This window comes from Melopsittacus undulatus, chromosome 1, assembly GCF_012275295.1.
Source record: "Melopsittacus undulatus isolate bMelUnd1 chromosome 1, bMelUnd1.mat.Z, whole genome shotgun sequence".
In the NCBI taxonomy this organism is placed as follows: Eukaryota; Metazoa; Chordata; class Aves; order Psittaciformes; family Psittaculidae; genus Melopsittacus; species Melopsittacus undulatus.
Window position 1 is genome coordinate 123,894,476 of NC_047527.1, and position 20,798 is coordinate 123,915,273.

Below are 20,798 nucleotides of genomic sequence, written 5' to 3' on the forward strand. Positions count from 1 at the left end.
AGGGTCTTCAAGACAAGTATCCAATCATGATATGCCAAATTGCTGTAGGTGTGTGTATATAAGGAGTTAATGCTTTGCAATAAATGGTTTTTTGTCTGATCATATTGGTCTCTGACTGAGTCCGTTCCGTGGCAGACTAGAATATGAACACTTATAAAATAAGACCTTCTAAAGTTGCAGTGTTTCTCCAGTGTGCATGTCACGTCATACCTTTTGGCCTACATCTTCTTTGGCAGGGGGTCCTTCTGGCCCTCTTGGATCCCTTTTCTCCCTAACAGAGATTACATGGTTAATCAATTATCATGTAGCTAATTTTATTAAATCAATAGACTTATGTGAAACAATGCTTGCATAAACACTTTACCCAAAAATGTCAGTAAATATCTGGTTAATTTTTTTCCTACAAAAAATAAAGAAGTATTCTGTCTTCTTAAACACCTTCCACCTTCCTGCATTTATATTCCTAGTTTTCACAACTCATTACAATTCATTACTCAACTGTAATAGTGTCATTTGCAATTACATCAATCTTTTGTGGGAGGAATTACATGCATAAACACATATGAAGAAGAGAAATACTTTCAGTTTTCAGAAAAGAACTTGGTTTACTCATTTTAAGAAAAACAGCTTTTAAGAAGAAGTAACTTTAGGCAACTCTGTAGCCAAAGGCCAGTCTAGGCAGCAAGTATTAGCTAGAAGCATCACTTCAAATAATTAGTAAATAATCCACATAAAATGTTCTATTAAGGAACATTATTATTTGTGCATCATATAAATCAGATTAGTATAATGGAATGCCTGTACGTAATTCAAAAAGTGAAAAGTAGGTTAAAATTAAGTTTAAAAATCGATTTCTGATTTGAGCTGTTGCTGGAAGTGGCATTAGAGAGCCTGCTGTTGATAGGCATCAGCATACACCCCACTACTGTGACACAGCTTCAAACATGCAGATAACTGCCTTAACATCACCATGCTACTCACTGCAAGCATCAAGCTGCTCTTTGCACTGTCCCAAATATCCAAGGTAGCTGCTCAGTACTAGTATTTTCACCTATAATTAATTACAACAGCTAAGGTGACAGCATCAAGCTGATCATGGGAATAAAAGCAATACTCAAGAGAATAATACCCCAGCATTCCCGAATACAAAAGCCACCTGCAACTTTAACCCAATATTTACTTGTAACTCTAACGTTTCACTTCTGATACACTGAGGTCTTCACCACTTACACTGCGGGCAATTTCAAATATAATAAAAATAATTAAGCAGCAACAGAAATGCTACATGTTTTTCCATAGTGGAAGGCTTACTGACTCAGGTGTAGCCTGTCAAACTGGATTTGCACTGTCCTTGTAGATGAGAAAAACACAAAGTTGCATTCTTAATAGATGTTTATTACAGCTATTCAGATATCTTCTGAATAAAGACTTGCAGCCAAAAAGTGCTGATTTGCCTTACTCAGAAGCATGTTCAGTTCATCAATTTTACACATTGGCCAGCTGCTATCCTCATTTAAAAGCTGCACAGTAGCAGACCATGGAGGCACCTGGAATCTCAGCAGCAATTGAAGAATCAGCTAAAGCACTATGTTTTGCCCACTCAGCAGCTTATTCCATTTGGAAAGAGTAAAATTAAAAGCCTCCATTTAACTTATTCTAAATTGACTATTTTGGGCACTCAGCTTTGCACTCCTCTAAATTCCTGTCCACCATTTTGAATTTATGCTTCTTTTTCAGAATGTGGCAGAATGTCTCTTAGAATCTCAGAATTTCCCTTGGAAACAAGCAGTTCTAGTTTCAGCTGTTTGTGATGGTTTCTGTACCAGGCTGACAGTTTTCAGTCAGAATTTGCCATCCTGACAGATGCCCTAAGTCACATCAACATGAGCATTACTCCTTGGTGTCAGGAAATATCTGAACAGGCTGTGAGGAACAGGCTAAAGGGTTAACCTATCTGTTCTCCAGGAAGATCATGAAGTTTAACAGTAGTCAACAGCCACAAAAGGCAGGACAGCTAAATCAGATGCAGATTCAGATGGTTTATTTGGAAACATCTCAGTTAGCCCAGTCCCTTTTCCCTGGCAGAAGTATTGGCACGTGCCCTCCTACATGATGAACTCCTTAACATTGCATACCTGCAAATAATGAGTTGTTCTTCTTTTGTCTATACCTTTTACATGTGGTAAAATATATTTTCTTACCTTTTTTCCTGATTTGCCAGGATCTCCCTGCACCCCTCTTTCACCTGGGAGACCCACATCTCCTTTAAAAAAGAATAAATAATTATATCTGTGTACCTCAAGTAAGTCTTTATGCTGTAAAACAGACTTAACAGTGTGTTAAAGAAATAATTCATGAAACACAACATTTTTTTTCTTAAATAAAGGTTGTTATTCCCAGTAAGTTAAATATTCTATAGAGCCTGTATTTTTTTCTATTCATGCAATCTAAAATAAGTATTTAAAATTTCTTCCCAAGCTCTTCACCTACTTTCTTAAATCTTAAAAATGTAAATATATTTACATTTTTTTCAGTGAGCAAAAACACGTTTTAATGCTGTTTGTTATTCTGGGCACAAGAACAATATTATACAAATGTAATTTACTTACAAATTCAAATATCTGGGACTTAAGGAATGGTAAGCCAAAAATACCTAAATGGAGCTCTTGACTGGAGGCTAACACCTTTCTGGCTGTACAAATGGGTGTAGGCATTACTTTTAAGACTTGATACAACGAGTTGAAACTATCCATAGGAGCTAGTCCTGCCGAGTACTTCTTCAACAACCCTGGGAAAAGTCACCAGCAGCAAGATGTCTGTGTCATCTTACCCAAGATTTTGGAAGCCCTACTTAAATCATTAAGGACAGGGTATGCAGTGCTCAAAATGGCAGCTGAAGTCAAAGCAGTTAAGTGTTTAATGGCTCTTCTAACATGTAGCCAGTACGACCACCACTGTCACACAGACTGGGCACTTTTTTTTTTCCCCAAATCACTGCAGTGGGACAGAGGTAGTAATGTTTCTCACGGGCTTTAGAAATACCTCACGAGCTTAGAAAAGATGGGCAAACTCCATTCCAGCTTTGGCTGCAGTAATGCTTTTAGGAGAGAAGGTGGGAGCTCTAGCACAGCATTTTGCATTTAAAAGCTAAAACTGGGAAGTTAAGTGAGTATCTGTCACTGAAATTCTTCTTATTTTGATCATAATCAATTTACACCAAAAATCTTCTACTTAGGTTATCAGCAACTAGTGAAAGAATTAGAAGACCCTGTAAGGAGCAGTTACACTTATGCTCTTTTTTCTTTTCTAGTGTTTCTGTGTTTGGTTTTAGTTCTTATGATGACCACAGGGTGCTGAAGAACAGGCTGAAAGTATGGTGAGACTGGCTTAAGTCTCAAAATCATCACTGTTTTATAGCTGTTTGGTTAAATGCTTTACTTGAACAAAACGTGTATGTGACATCAAACTGATGTCTGAGGGATGCTTCTTTTATGAATTTCCCTTCATTTAGAACCTAAAATCCCCATTCACAAAGGCTAAGTGCTGATGCTATGCAGAGGCCATAGGCTCCATCTGGGGAACACCTTGATAACATGGGTGGTTTCCCCTCAAAGATGCAAAAGTGAATTGTTATCTCCGACAAGAGTTACATTTTTACCTCATCAAACAGGCTCTTGAAAATCCTGGCAAAGATACATTGCTTGTTGTTTCTTGCTGGTACTATTTTTAAAAAATAATATGTGACATCTTACCTTTGGACATGGCAGACCAAAACCTTTAAATCCTATAGCCCCAGGGTTTCCTTGGGAACACTGTATACCGTACAAAGTAAAATAAGTGAGTTAGTGCATTATACACTTCCACATCTGAAACTCATCACGTTTCCATCTTTCAGCTAATTATGATTTTATCTTCAAAAGAAAACAATTTGCATGCCTGTGCTCAGGCTTAGTTTGGAGATGTTGGGTTTACTTTTCCTTTACCTCTGTCCTCTGTATTTCATTGATGTATCCAAGTGTAATGACAATTACTGTTAGTGCCTCAGTATCTGCATTTAAGCCCTGATGCATATCATGGTGGAAGCACAAACTCTTACCTTCTTTCTGAAAAAAACAAAACCTAAAAAATCTTTTGGGATGTTTCAGTTTTCTCTATCCAGCTATTAAAGGCTGTGTTCAAGCTTCAAAAGGCTTGAAATCCAAAAGTGATGGATACTTACCTTGCGGAACTGTTATCTGTAATATGTCATCATTCAAGCAATGCACCTGATTTATCTCCCATGCAAATTATTACACATATTAGACCAATTTTCTGTTTGCTTGAGTCTAAGACCATTCAGATCAGTTGGAATCACTTGGATTTACAAGCTTTGCCTAAAGACTAGTTAGATACTTTTTATAATTAAAAATCACTATGAGATTTTTAATGTCTTCACATCAAAATCAGAACTCTGATAAAGCATAAAATATAAAGTACACGCAAATGCTCATTACATGTCCAAAATGTAGACTTACCTGGCTTCTGGATTGCCTATTGCTGGTGGCCCTGCTGGGTCCTGTGGCCCTACTTGGCCTTGTTCACGCTATAAAAAGAATTACATCAAGCCAAGGGAATTAAAATTGTTCTGGATCCCTCTTTGGGGAACTGGGTGCCAAAAAGCTAACAAATTTTAAAAGCCAGAGTGTTCCTTTGCCTATTCCAGATCCATTGAATTAGATGACTCAAAGGGCTTTTTACACTTTACAAATATTTAAATACAACTTGAAATTTTTCAAATACAGTATTTCTGAAATAAATTTAGGAGGAAAAAGTCAATCTCTTCCCTCATACTCTCACCTGCATAGAATACAGTCCTTAGTATCGTGTCCCCCCCATTTAACATTAAGAGGCTCATCTCCTTGATAGGTGGGTGCAGCCTACGGAGCTACATGGAACGGGGGAACATTGCTCCTCAGATTTCAGGTAAAACATACCTTTGTATTGTTGTGATGTGTGAATAATTCATCATTAATTTACTATAAATATAGTTAACTAGGGATAGGATTAGAAAAATACTCTGTGCCTCACCTTGTCTCCTTTGATTTGTTGACCTGGTTATCCAGGAGGACCAGCTGCACCTTCAGAGCCTTTTTCACCCTAGAAATACATGACAGTATTGTAACTATATTTGTGAATTTATGAAGAACACCATCCTAGACAAACTAGTCATCACAATGTGGTTAATGAGGAAAAAAATATTCTTTCACAAACAGGAAAAATAGTCAGTGTAATTCCTAGTATTACAGAAAAGTGATTCAGTTACAACTCATTAAATGCTTCGTCTGCATTCAATGTGTTGTTGAACACAGGACCTCAGAAGGAGAAAACGAAATACTAGGAAGAAGGAAGCTACATTTTGTAAATGTGATGATATGTTCATTAGTCAGAGAGAGCAGTTTGGAACCTGGTGCAAGGACATGACTAACATCTTTCCCATAAACGGAAGAAAAATCTTCTTTGCTTAGTAGTTCAAGGCTCTAGAGAATCTTCAAGCTACTAAAAAAGAGGGATACATTTTGACGGGAAGGCCAGTTGTGACTGAATCATAAATCTTCGCTTGCTTGTACATAGTTTTTAAAAAGGGAATGTTCACATGTATTAAGCTAGGAAGTGCCCTTAATGAGGTAACTGTCCATAGAGACTAATAAAACCCATCTTTCAGTTTCCTAAGATGGTAAGGCAGAATGAAAACAGTTCCTGAATGTTTTCTTCCAATACAGAACCCAAACAGCTACGTAGTCTCTCAGAAGAGTTCTCTTGTTAACATTACCAAAATAAGGTATTTATTAACACATTAGCAGGAGAATCATTAACTTACTAATGTTAAAGGGACTGTACAACTTTTTTTGTATCTATCTTGATGGAGTTTCTGAACACAAAGAGATATTCAGAAGACCAAGATCCATCAGCTGTTATTTTATACCAGTGGAATGATCAATGATCTTAAATAACTTAGTCACTACCTCAAATATGGCCCACAATATTAAAAACCAGCAATTTCCATAAAACTACCTTTTGGCCTTGAATGCCTTCTCCTGGTAGACCTTTCTCACCTGGCAGACCATCAGGGGCACATGGTCCCTGTAAGGAAAAAAAAAACATATTCAGACTATACCAGCAATTCCATTTTTATTGACATTCTGTCTAATTTGAAAGTCTTGTGATACTGGTAAGCAAAAATGCTCAGCTGGCTGAGCCCAGGCAATTAAAATGAAATGTAACAACCCTTAACTGGAGGTTTTATATTAGAACAAGCTAATGCTGAAATGGTGTGAATTACATAACTAATGTCTGAGGATTGTACCCTTGAAAGTTAATGAACATGTAGATTAATTTATAATACATTTACCACTGTGATTTTTTTCCCTGCAATTTCATATAATTTCATTATTTCATAATGAAAATCCTTAATTTGACATTATGCAAATGGCAGGTTAAACATGCAAAATTAGAGAATGCCAATTTTGCTTTGAATAGGTACAGAAATAATTATTATTGTAATGCTTTCTGTTCTTCCACAAAATTCTGCTTTCATTATTTATAGCTAATAGTTTTTAAAGATGATTTTAAGTAAGAAAAGTTTTTGTGTTATTTTTTTTAAGAAAAATAGTCTGACAACTACAAAGTGACTTAGAATGAATCTAACATCCACCTACACTCCTGTCTTCTTTCAAAATTTCTTTGAGATTTTTAATAAAATACACAAGAAAACCATAAATTTTATAGATTTCAGGAAGAAATGTAGCCAGTGTGCACCAGCACCACATTACAGAAAACTTGCTAAAGATCTGTAATTTGGAAGAGAAAGATATAATTAAAAGAATATAATTTGGGTCTTTGTTTTTGATACAACCCAAATTACACACAGGAGCTGATGAAGGTCTCAACACTTGGATGTTCATCTTCCTGAAACTTGATTTTAGACAATTTTTAAAGATTATCCTCAACTCAAACAAGTAGTTATCAAAATATTTATATATAACTCCATGTCTTTCTGAAAACTGGATACTGTAATCCTGCTCACATGGAGCAATTTTTATTTCCCCAGAACATGCTTGGATATGGTTTTATTCTCCTGCTTGAGCAATCCACATGCAAATACTGCTGCAACATTGGACTGGCATAGCCAAACACACTTCTGTTGCACCAGCCTGAGTACAAGGTGATTTATGGAATCAGTAGCCAATATAGCTGCTACCAATCAGTTACACTTACTAAGACATATTTTATTATCTTTTAACTTCCAATGTATATATCACTGACTTACAGGTAATCCTGGCTCACCAGTTCCAGGGGCTCCCAGGAATCCAATTTTACCTTCTCAAACTTGAGCACCCTTGTGAAAAAAAGAAAATACTGATTCAGTCCTAGTTCAACACAATGCTTTTGAAAAGCACAACACATATTTAACTTCCATTTAAATGGCATTATTTCTGACTTCCGTTATATCAGTGGGACCACAATAAAAAGTTAAGAGTGGCTGGAAAGGCAGGCCTGTTATCTCCATCCTATACAAATACAAAACCAATACAATAACAGTCACTATTATTCCCTTAACTAACAAGCAAATTTTCAAAATTACCTTGAATATAAACACTCTTATGGAACCTTACTGGTGCTATTGTATTGAAGATTCTGTTGCTGATTTTTTAAACAGTAATTGTTAATCTTATTTTAATGAATGAAAACAGACAAAATAATGTCTACTATTTTGAATAAATTAAAAAATGCATGCATGTTGAAAATATAAAACACAGCTGTGGATGTTATTTTTTCTTGATATTTCAAGTTTCTGAGAGAAAAATATAATGTAGAATTTGGCTTTAACAATATTCTTTTTTCATTTGTAAATTTAACATCTTTCCAGCAACATTGCAGTAGGCAGTAGAAAGTCAGTAAACCAGAAAACAGACAGTATAATACTGCTCCTCTGCTCATGACATGTGCAGGGAACAGGACCAAGATAACTAATTCAGAAAACAGGAGACACACAGTGAAAACAGCCAATTCCCAACTCCTGGCTAGGTTTGAGTGAAATGTCCTGTTACATTCTAATGCTTTTCTCTTAAAGTTACTAAGGTTTTATACTGTTCTTAGAGGTTTACTGTTAACATGGAAGTTAAGTTTTGGTTAAATGGAAATATATTTAGTCAGGGAAACTAATAATATGAGTTAACATTAACATGTACTTTTATTTTTATTTATTTGTCATTTTAAATGCCTCAGCCTCTTTGTGGAGAAGGTTTATATATATATATGGTAATAAAACTATTTAGATGTTTTTGAGATTCTATAACCTTGCAGAAATGCAAATAGAGAAAACTTTATTTAAGTCTGCTTAGTAACAAAAACTGGGTTTATTTAAGGCTAGGCGGAGTTGCATTCTCTGCAGGATATAGGCTGTACAACATACACATATGTGACTCAAAAAGGATGAAAGTAAAGTGATGAAGTTTGCTTGTATATTAAAGAGGTTATTAAATGTAAGAACTGATTGCAAATTGCATCAGAAAGACTATAAGAGATTAAGGATGTGATTCAGCTCTGTATGATTACACTTAAACTTGGGTGTCTAAGAAACACACTGGCTTGAGTTCCTGCTGTAGTCAGTGGAAAGCTGGTCAGTGCAGGCAGTGGGACTTTGAAAGAGATTCAGTTCATTAATGTCAATATGATAAGGCAATACCATGAAAAGGGGTAGAATTCGGGTGTTATGCAGCCATAAGACTTCACAAAGGGTAGATTAGCAAGCAGCTTAAGAGGGAATGAGAAAATGCATATGAATGACAGAAGAAATAAGGTATGAAAAGTTCTTACTCTGTTCTACCTTGCTTCAGACAAGTTGAATTAAATTAGCTGAAGTTGTAATGCTGCTTATGGCTGCCAGAGTTAGCAGCATCCAGACAGCACAGAGATAACACAGTCCCCAGCTGTGTCTGCTGCCTGGCACTGTAAAGTGAGAGAAAGGGTAAGGCATTTCCTTACAGAGGCGTGGGAAGAACTGAACTGTATGAGGGAACTGTAGACTTCACAAATGAGACCCAAAATATCTGTAGGCTGTGCTTGATCCAGAGTTTATATTTTGAGGAGGTACTGAATCCCCTCTTTCAAAGCTTAACATGCCCCACTAACAATGAATAAAAGTGTTCAGCAGTGGTGTTCTGTGTAATGTCACATCAATACTAATGCCATGCAACTGCCTTTAGCTCTGCTAAACTGGAGTAAAGTCACTAGTTCAGCTCAAAAAGCAGCAAGTATTAGCATGGAAAGGCCACAGGCATAAGGAACTGCACTAAGAATAGACTTTTTTTTAAATCCAAAGTAGTTATAAATAACTGCCACTTTTCACATATATTGTATTATGTGTCATGAAAACTAATTTTAAAAGAGTAATTGAATAATGCTTCTGTAAGGACAAAAGATATTGGAAAGACAGTTATATGTCTGAACCAAAAAAGGCCTTGACCTTTACTAGTTAAATGGGTGTTTATTAAGCTGTAAACAACGACTGATTATCTGTACTGATGATTAAAAAATTTTTCACTCACCTCAAATATGCTCCAAAATGCCAATGATTGGCTTTGACACTAGGTATGGGCAAGAGATAACCTCCGAACATACGTATGTTTTGACTAGAGTCTTCAAGTGTAATAATTACCTAAGCACACTAATCAAACTTGTCTTGCAAGACTCGTATTATGATAGATGTCTAAGCCTGGAAAATCCTTGACTATAAACTTTAAATAGCAGGTTGCAGAGTTGGAAGCTGAAAAATGAAAGACTGTTATGCTGAAAATGGGCATCTAAAGTGAAACAAGAGACCATAAATAGTATATCCAGGCAGATGAATCCTAGAGAGAGCTGCATATACTTTACAGACTTGAAAGTGTGTGAAAAGACTGACAGGAGGCACAAACAACATCTAACAAATATGGTTCAGTGTATAATAAAAGAACGTGGTAGTACTATCTTGGACTCATCAGTGTGAAATGACAGATAAAAAAATGACTATAATTTGCTGTACTGCAGTTAAAGAGAGGCATGACTTTTCTCCCACATGTATGAATAGCTTCATTCAGACCCATCATTCTCTTTCTTTCCTGACTTCTGAAATATTCTGTAGCAGCTTTCCTAACCAAGCATTTTGTTGAGAAGATGAAGAATTAAGAACTATAAAAAAGCATTTGTCAGGAATAGGAAAACTATGATGGATGCCAGTATTCCAAAATTTTTACAATAAATATTTCACATATCTAGATTTATTTCTATGAATGTTCAGCTGAAATTGTTGCCTAAGAAACAAAACATGAGTATCTAAATATTGCGTCCTTGGCAAATTACTTTGAGTGAATTTAATTGCCTTGTATAACTTATATATAGCATTGCATAACCAAGCTATCAATAATCATGTGGTAAAAGTCTTTGTCATTAGACCCTGCATTTTCAAATGGATACATGAAACATCTTTCTGTACAAAACAGTAATGTTAATAGCTGTCCCATGCGCAATTATCTGTATTCACATACAGCAATTTCCCAAAGGTTTGCAAACCAGAAGACTGCCTAAATTAATCAGACACTTTATCCAACTGATTTTGCTTGACAAGCTGCAGTCATTAACTTCAAACAATCTATTTGAAATAGGATTAAAGCATTAATCATCATTAAATCTTACACCTCTACCAATGTCACAAGTTGTCTTGCATTTTTTACACAATAAAAATTACTTTAAATAGTCAATCTAAAGATTTTAACCACTATCTAGAATTACTTAAAATCTTTAAACACAAAGCATTTTAGCAAAAAAAATCTAGAAAAAACTTCCCAAGTGATGACTGAAGACAAGAGAGTAAAGTATAAAGGATCCACACAGAACTTCTGCATTTCCCCTCCCTGTATAAATAACATCTACACATACTAATACATCTTACCTTGCTTCCTTGAATGCCTTTTGTTCCTGGCTCACCTGGATACCTAGTCAAAATATAGGATGAGTTGCCTTCGGAGATGCATGTAAAGTGCATATTTTGCAGTTGGCCTGAACAAGTGCCGTAAAACATATCACAATGCTAAGCTCTAAAGGGCAAGAGTTTTATGTGTCATATCCTGGGAAGTGCCTAACACATTATATTGTTAATATTCAATAACCAATGCTGGCGGAAAGGATCTTCAACTACTCCATGTGAGTATCTAAAACTTTCTTCCTTTCTCCTCCTGCTCCCAACTTTACCACATTTTCATAGTCTTTTTTTGCCCAAGTAAATAAAGTAAGCTGTCACATTCATTTAGCTCTGTTTGCAAGAAATCACTTCCCTGCATCTATCTATGATGATAAAATGAGATTAATTTTAATTCCTGGAGATTACCACAACCATTGTGTCCCTTCAAAGAACGAAATAATCAATGACTCTCTGAAGACACAGAGCAGGTGAAGTACTAAATCTGAATGCTGCCATATAATATAAGAGGAATTTAGTAAGCAGGAGTATGACAGGGCATGATTATGCTCTACAGGTAAGAGAGCTCTGTAGCTGGAGAGCACAAGTGGACCACACACACCCTAAATCTGAGCAGATTTAAGCAGCAGCAACAAAGGTTTTTTTCTTTGAAAATTATTTCCAAAAGACAAAGATTTGCCAGACTCTGCTGTACTGCTGGCCTCATGCACCAATTGCACTGCTCTCCACAGAGTTTACAGGTTGTATGTAGAAGAAACTCACAGAATATTTGGAAGCTTCTAGTTCCCTTACCTGAGGCCCCCAAGGTCCCATAGGGCCAAGAGGACCTTCCAAACCCTGAGGAAAATTAAGATTCAATTATCAGATGAATAGGAAATTTTAATTATCTGCTTTAAAGTATCAAGAATGACAGTGTACCACTAATAACTCATATCTCTGTTTAAGCATTTTATAGGTAGTTTATTCTCTCCAGAGTACTACTATTCTTGTTCTGTATTCAGTAATTCCCTGTTACATTCCATCCTCAACATTTGGTTAGAATAATTTTCATATACAAAAAACATTGTGGATGGCTACTTGACATCCTAGCTGTTTAATTAACTAGTTCTTATTTACTATAGGTCTTTAAATGCAATTTCTAGAAGTATATTAGATACAGAATTCTTAAAAAAATCCTGCAGTGCTTACGCTAGAATAACTTCAGGTAACTTTGTCTAACTCAAAATGCTGATCAGTAGCAGGTTAGAACTGTATTAATAGTTCACTAAAAAAGCCCATCCCACATTAAAAATGCATTAAAAAAAAGCAAAGAGATACCTTTTACGTCCATTAGTTGTTTCTGATTATTTTGTCCAGCATCAAAAAAATTTTTTTTTTGTTCTGTCTTCTGCATTTGTAAATGTGAAGCTGGGAATTCTGGAATTGACTGCAATCTTCATTTGTTCACTATGCTCCTGAAGTCCATATTACATTATAATCTCTGATCCTTTGCAGATGTAAAACTGCTTTTTTTTTTTTTTTCATCACTGTCCTCAACAGACATTAAATAAGCAAATTTTCAGCAGCCCTAGCACGTGTTTTCTAAGTCCAGATTTCTTGGCTGCTTTGATTATGTTCTTTGCCAACATCTGAACAGCTTCCGTTTGTCTTAGTAGACATTTCACATAACCTTGCGTTATTTCTCGCATATTGCCTGGATAAAGAAGTTACGATCTTTATTCCTCTGAGAAATGCAACTCTTTCTCCTTTTTCATTGATATTTCAACTTTTTTTAACTCGCTGCCATTTTGAATCCCAGCATTTCACAGGACATTATCAGTATTTAGGTTTTTATTACAGTATAATGCCCTTTCCTCTTTGCTTACAAATACTGCTGCTTTGAGTATTTCCTAATTCTTGAAATCAGGTAAGATAAAAAACTTTTCAAGTTGGTCTTTGATAAACGTAAGTATAATATGGATGCTAAAACTGAAGAAATGTGCTTTACTGAAATGATCAATTGCAATCCAGTTGGTAGTGCTTAACTAATTGCAATCCAATTGGTAGTACTTAACTAACTATAAATAAGTAGTTTGTAGTACTCTACAAACCTGCTTACATGAATTCGAGATATATTATTATTTCACTCAGGAGTACATTATCCTTCTATCTTTCAGAGTGTAAAAACCAGGAAAAACCTATAATCACTTTTATCACTTCTGCACATTATGTTAAAAGAGGAGGAGGAATAGATAGAAGTGTGAATGCATATCAGCACAGATGGGCTGGTAGATCCAAAAGTTGTATAGGCTGTGTAAGAACCTGCCCCTCTTGTAATATAACTTCATACACTTGAATTAAAATTAGCAATTTAAAGAAAAAAATCTGGTGAGCTCTATAACATGCTCATGGCCCTTTGTAAGCAGGGCTTGGCACTGATCAGGACAGCTTTTGTTTTAGTTAAGTGACTACATTTCTTCTGCAAAAAAGTAAAAAAGAATATAGTGAAATGTGGGTTCAGTTTTCACCAATCCTATTTCTACTATGAATGTATTTCTATTACCAGGGAATTACAAGATGTTCCAAATTCACAATAATCTTTACAAGCTATGTTTATTAATGTTACATGTTTTTCCAGTATCATCATCAGTGTGAATTTTTTCAAATAACAATTATACTTACTTTTCCCCCTTTTATTCCTGGGGATCCACATTCTCCTCTTTCACCCTTTATAAGAAATCAAAAGGTTAACAGCTAAACAAGATGTTTTGATTACACTACATGCAGTTCAGCAGCACAAGAGGTTTACTAGATTCTGAGGACCTGAGAGTGGCGTCATTACAGTCTGTAGAAGGCGTGATCTGCTCTATTCAAGAGAGATACATTTTCTCCCTGAGAATGCCTACCAAATTTCCAACCTATATCATAAGAGGATAATATATTTAATATTAAAAAGTTTTGCTGTATTTTTCCACCTCTCTGGGCTGCCTCTCTATATTCTGATTTCATATTTGTGATGTCTGAGATTTCCCTAAATAACAATTGTGCAATTGTATGAATGGAATGAAGAAAGAGAATTACTAATGTGTTCCACTGATGAAAAAGCATGTGTTCCAAATATGAAAAGTAGACATCTGAGTCTACTTTTCCCATTTCCACGAAATGTTTCAATGAAATGAATGTTTCCATGAAATGGATATCAATAAAATCGACAAAAGCACTTTTCTAATGAATACAAACATTCAGAGAAGCACTGCTTTTATTAACAATGCTAAGAGGTAAGTTTCTAAACCAAGCAGATGCAAAATGGGATAGTCTGTTTCTGTTCTGGCTATGATGGTCCAGCTTGCAACATAAATTTCAGGTCTAGACTCTTGAAAGTTGTATTATATTTTTTTTTTTTGGCTTCTTGAGATTTTATTTTATTTTTTATCAAGCATTAGCGCTTACAGGTTATAATTAGCTTAAAAGTAAACTTCCTTGTAAGTTTTTTGAAAGCTAATGATTGTCATGTTTATTTGTAGTGTTTGCAGTAAACAATTTCACATTTTTCTATTCAATTTCTTGTTCAACCCTCAACTTTCTTTTTCCTTCCAGAAGCTTTATTTCTGGTATTTGACATTTTTCTTTTTCTATTTAGATTACATTTTCTGATTTTTTTTTTATTCCAACAATCCATTCTACAAAAATCTACATAAAAGATGAATTTACTTGTAGGGATTGCATTAGGAGCTCTCATATCAAAAAGACAAGACAGCCTCTTCTTTCCGTTCTGTTACATACCCTGTCAGCAAGCGACAATCTATTTTCAGACTACTTCTTTTCAATAAAAACCTTACCTTGTCTCCCGTGTAGCCAGGAGCTCCCTATTCAAAGATTAAAAACAAAAAAGGGAGAAAAATTATAAAAAAGAAAGCAAAGGCATAAGATACTGCTAACTTAAGTAGGCAAAAAAAAAAAAAACCCAAACCAACACCTAGTCAAGAATTATGTTTCAGAAATTCAGTTATTCACAACAAGATAATATTTCCCTAGAATCATTTAACATATAATTCCCTTCAAATTTAGATGTATACTTTTCCCTTATAATATTAGCTGTAAATACACCACTTAGTTTGCCAGCCTCTTACCAGATATATGCTAACACTTAAAAGGGGACTTTTAAACTGAATTGGTTCATGTTAACCTTTCTACGGTGAATCAACAAGAATTCAAGCTGAGAAATACCAGGCAGTGCCAACTTGGTACCAGTTAAGTTTGATTTTTTTCTCTCTCACTTCAAAAGCAGCTCACTATAAACCTCTCACAGCAAAAGTCAATCTTTTACATCATATTTTAACATACTTTTCTCTTGCTATGTTCACTTCTATGGTTTGCATAAGACCAGATAGAAATTTGTTTTATTTTTCTAAATTTGCTTTACCTTGCTTGTTTTGGTCCTGGTTCACCTTTTTCACCTCTGCCCTGAAACAGCAGGAAAATGTTATTACTATTGTGAGGATGAAATTCTCCAGTTTCTCTAAGACTGCATCTTTAGGGACACACAAAAATAGTTCTGGAATAAGCTTGAGGGAGAAACCCACACAGAAAGGGAGAAAACCTTTAGAAAGGTGTCAGAGCACAATACAGTAGAGTGCAAATACTTGCTCTCAGAGAATTGCTGGCGATCAAGACATTTCATTAACAAGGCTGATAGTTTGCTATGATCCAGATTTTATTATGGGGAAAACAGAAAAACAAAAAGAAAACATAATAACTATAAGTCATAAGATTAACATTACTGTTGTTATATACACTAAATGAAAAATGGAAAATATTAAAGTCATTTAGATATTCCACAAGCCTAAGGAAACAAGAAAGTCTTCTATAAGTACATAAGTAGCTAACACCAGCCTTCCGCGATTATAAATCCACTGAACTACACCTGCAGCACCCTACACCCATATAAAACCAAATCTATTAAAATTAATGGGGGATGTTTTCCCTGTGGCACTCTAACAAGGTGGGGAAAACTTTTTCCCCTCCTGCAGAATCCTGAGTGCCTTTCTCCTAACCTACATGAATTTTCATGCAGTCAGTTTTTGAGTTTTTTGGCTACTTTCTACTGGAGTTAAAATACAGATACTAATTTTGTGTGCCTTAAGAAAAAAACAGGAGCCATATAATGAATGCAGCACTTGGTGGCATTTACCACCACCAATCCCTGACACATACACACATGGCAAAGAGAGGTCAGCCCTTACCTGAGTTTCCTTCACCAAGTGATCAACCCAGGAGAACTCATGACCTTAGCAATCAGAAATGAAGGCTACGAACCAGACACACCATTTGCTAACTCTTACCAAATCAGAGGGAAAAGACATGGGTGGCCGGTAAGGGTGATGGGAGCAGTGAGGACAGGGAAGAGGAAAGAAGGCAAGAAACTTAATGTGGGAAGGGAGCAGAAGTACTGCAAAAGGGAACTCCAAGCACTGGAGGAGTACCTAGGTGCACTGCAATAAATAGAAATATTAGGAAATCTGAGGTTACTGTTGTATGGCTGAGAGTGTAGGGGATGTAGGACTCAAAAACCCCAGTGTTAGTTTCATTGTTTGTCAAACAGCTTGCTCTACTGGAAGACACATTTGATAAATCTGGATGCAAATGTTGTATTATTTTTGAAGGAAGTTAAAACAGTTATGAGCAACTAAGGAAAGAAGCACTCCACTAAGGAGAGCAACGTTCTAGAATTCAGATCACCTTCAAATTCTGCAGTATGAAAAACCACAAAGAAAAAGAATTAATTAATTGAATTTCACTAATCAAAGCCTCTTTTTTTTTTTTATTTTTGGTACAGTTATGGACCCTATTAGCAATGTAGCTTAATGTCCTATAGGATAATAGGGTTTCTCCTAAATCAGATAATTATTGTAATGCATAATCTCCCTCAACAAAAATGCTGAAGCAAAGTGTGGTGTTTCATGAATCAGCTATTATAAAATGGTGTAGATAATCACACTCTCCTGTCTCTTTTCAGTTCCCTTGCATAAAACTGTGCAGAAACCATACTTACTTTGCTTTTCATTTGGTGCTTTAATACCAGCAATGGAATATGCTAACTAGGATTTTTTAATACAGGAGATGACAATACAGGCATGCTTTAGCTATTGCTGAGCAGTGCTTACACAGAATCAAGGCCTTTTCTGTTCCTCACCACACTAGCAATCAGACTAGGGGTGCACACAGCCAGGACAGCTGACCCAAACTGACCAGAGGGATGTTCCATACCATATGATGTCATGCTCAGCAGTAAAATTAGGGAGAAGCTTGGTTGGGATGCTGCTGCTCAGGGACTGGCTGGGCATTGGTGGTGAGCAATTGTTCTCTTTGTATCACTTACCTTTCTTGGTCTCTCTTTGTTGTTTTCCTTTTCATTATTATAACCTTTTAATTATTGAACTGTTTTTATCTCAACTCATGAGTTTTCTCACTTTCACCAATTCTCTTCCCCCATCCTGCTGGTACAGGAAGTGAGTGAAGGCCACGTGGCACTTAGTTGCCAGCTGGGGTTAAACCAAGACAAGTTGCATGTGAGAGCTGTACATCTGCCATATGATTGTACATTGTACCACTTGCACACAGAACTGTCAGTTTTTGCACAGTTAACATGAGATGTACTGGAGGAACATGCTGCTACCAGAAAAACATATGTCACCACTGCTAACGCTCTTTCCCCAGTGCAACCAAAGAAATATTAGCTGTCCCAGCTGCTGCAGCCTGCTCCTGAAAGGCATCCTGATGTAGAAACTTCTACATTATCTCCTGTCAGGTGATGGATAAAGATGAGTCACCTCCACTGAGGTTAACTGTCTTCATTAAAAAAATGTTGTCTTTGTCATACAGACACTAAAGAATTTCAATGGAATTAATCCTTTATGTTAAATATCTGGTAATGCTATATATAAATGATAATTACTGGCAGTGTGCAGCATCTGTTGGATCAGCCACAACAGTGATGAGTAAGGACTGAATTAATAACAAATTAGTCACACGGGTCACTCATAGCGTTTACATACTTATCCTTATGCATGCTTAGATAAAGTCTTGTCTCCAGCCTGTCTATCCATCCTAAAACCAATCATCAGCTATAGAATACTTCTATATACAACTCCAGCAGTTGTCAAGGTTTATCTGTACTATGTGCCAAAGCAAAACTGAGTGAATGGTAACCAGCTGTGTTAAAAGATTTCTTCTATTTTTGGACCTTGAAGCATGACTCATGTGGCAGAGATCAGAAAATGTTAACATTTATGGGGTTTAGATGTAACAATTTGACTGGTCAAATGCACACAGAACTTGGTAGCTCTCAGAAACACGCAGTATTCAAACAGCAATGGATTCAAGTTTGGTTGTCTTTCTTGGACTAGAAAATCTGTAGATCTGTTACATGTTGTACGTAACTGGTCTCTGGAAACAGCCTAAGCTCTTCACTACTTACTGTGTAGGATCTCGACAGTTCTGTTAGAGGACTGTAGATTTACAATTCAGAGCTTTATTTTTTTCTCTAGTCTTACCAGTATACAGTTTCATAACTTTATATTCACTTAGAAATCAAATCTGATGGAAGTAATGCCTCCAGATTTACAGAATTGTTTCAAACACTACTAATACTTCCTGCTAAGCTGTTGAGTACAGCAGTGTTTCAATGGCTGCACTCAACCACATGCTCTTAACCACATGCTCAGTGCATCCAGCTCCCAAGGCTACTGAATCTGTCTAAATGAGCTCATTACATGACCATACTAATGCTCTGGTCTGTAACACAGCTTTAACTGCAAAGCTCATGTTGCTATTGAATTTTGAGTTAAAAAGCCTTTAGCTTCTGCTTTCACATTAAGTCACTTCTCCTATTGGAAAAAAATAATGTATCAGCCTTTTTTCCTGGTACAGTACCTATCTTCCTTGAATCCTTCCCACTGGTCTCATTATTACAACTTGAAAATACTAAAGAAAAAATAAACAGAAGAAGAGAGAGAGCTGACAAAGATAACAGATAATTTCTGTAGGAAGACAGATAAAGCAAATTATTATTCTGTAGCTTGGAAAGCCACAACCAAATGCAAATATGGTACAGATCTATAAAACTATGGGAAAAGGTGGGTATTCTATAGTACATGAATGTCTTATGCCAGAGGACTTACACTGTGGATTCAGTTTGGTTGATGATGGTAACCAAAATTGCCTGCCCAAATTTACATTTTCCCCTCTCCCGAGTATGCTTTTCTCTCAATAAGAATGACGATAGTCACTATAAAGAATGGTAGACTTTTTTTCTGGCTAGGAAACATAGATAATTGATGCCATTTGAAGTATTTTAAACAGTTTAAGAAAACACTGTTCCTAGTACTAGACATATATTAATTCAGTGTCATTGTTATTCATACACTCTGTAGATTAAGCCATGATGATATGCCCTTTGAAAATCAGATTGTAATAAACATATCAAAATGATCCTTTTGTTGCTGAATTCAATTTAGGTAAGATGTAAAGATAATTCTGCTATCGAAATCCTGCCCTCTGGTGTATCTATGTGATAATGCATAATGATAGTATTTCATACTGGGTAACTCATTCAGCATTTAATCAGGACACAGACCGTAAATGAGGCTATTTCTGGCCAAAACATTTGTTCCCTTGTAGAAAGAGGTAGAAGCTAAAGACAAAGATATTAAAAGACTAAGATACAATACTTCAAGGAGGGAGGATATCTTCTGGAAGAAATAGTTTCTCTCCTTAGTTCCTGTCTGATCCTGAGAAACAAAATACTCATTTCACACATTCCTTTCTCAGATACCCAGATTGGGAGTGCTAGAACCTGACACATGGATCTTCTGAGCACTACAAAGTCCATGAAAGCTGAAAGTCATCAGTAAATGTATCAGCAAAGCACAGTTCAAGGTTATCAGATAATTCAAATTAGTTTTGCTGTGTCACTTAGGAACATAAGTAATGCTACACTTAGAAGTGTTCCACATTATTACTTACAAGTGCATGAAAACAGAGCAAGGATTACAACAGTAACTGTTCCAAATCAGACTTAATTTAATTCCTGACAGTCTGGTTCCTAAAATTCCACAATCCCCAGGCTCACACCTTTGTCCCTAAACAAAACCAAAACACCACTCCAAACAAAATTTGGATTTAGAATAACTTTTGTAAAATGCTTGATTTCACTGACAGCTTAAAGAAAAGATGATGAAAGTTTTTATGTGTGATGATCACATTACCTGTTGTATAGCCACTTTGTGGCAACAAAAAATTATCAGTTTGAGAAAGTATTTTGATCAGATTCAGCAATGATTCTAACCTAGTTAGAAACACAGTATATTTTATCTTCAAACCCTTTAAAGAGCCTTCATAAAGCTTCTGCACTTCAATTTATTTCTTTAAGCACCTGGTGACTAAAGGCTGCTTATTGTAACACATGATACTGTTCAAGAGGATTTCTACTGAAGAGTTACCTTTTCTTTCATGAGTTTTCCCTAAAAGAACAGGAGCAAAAGCTTGTCCTCAGTCACATATAATACACATAAAATCATGGGATTTGTTCACACCTTGGGATACCTCTGATCCAGGACTCTGAATACCCAAAAAGGTAAGGTAGGAGATTAATTTCAAACTTTCATAGATTAGATTTTCAATTAATAAAATAAAATTACTACCTTCCAAAGGAAACAAATGAGTCTGTGAAAGTCTTGCTGTCTTTATTTCAATTCCCCTTGCTCACATTTCTATGCATCTCAGTGAATAACTAGGACAGCACCAGCAACTGATACTAATGGAA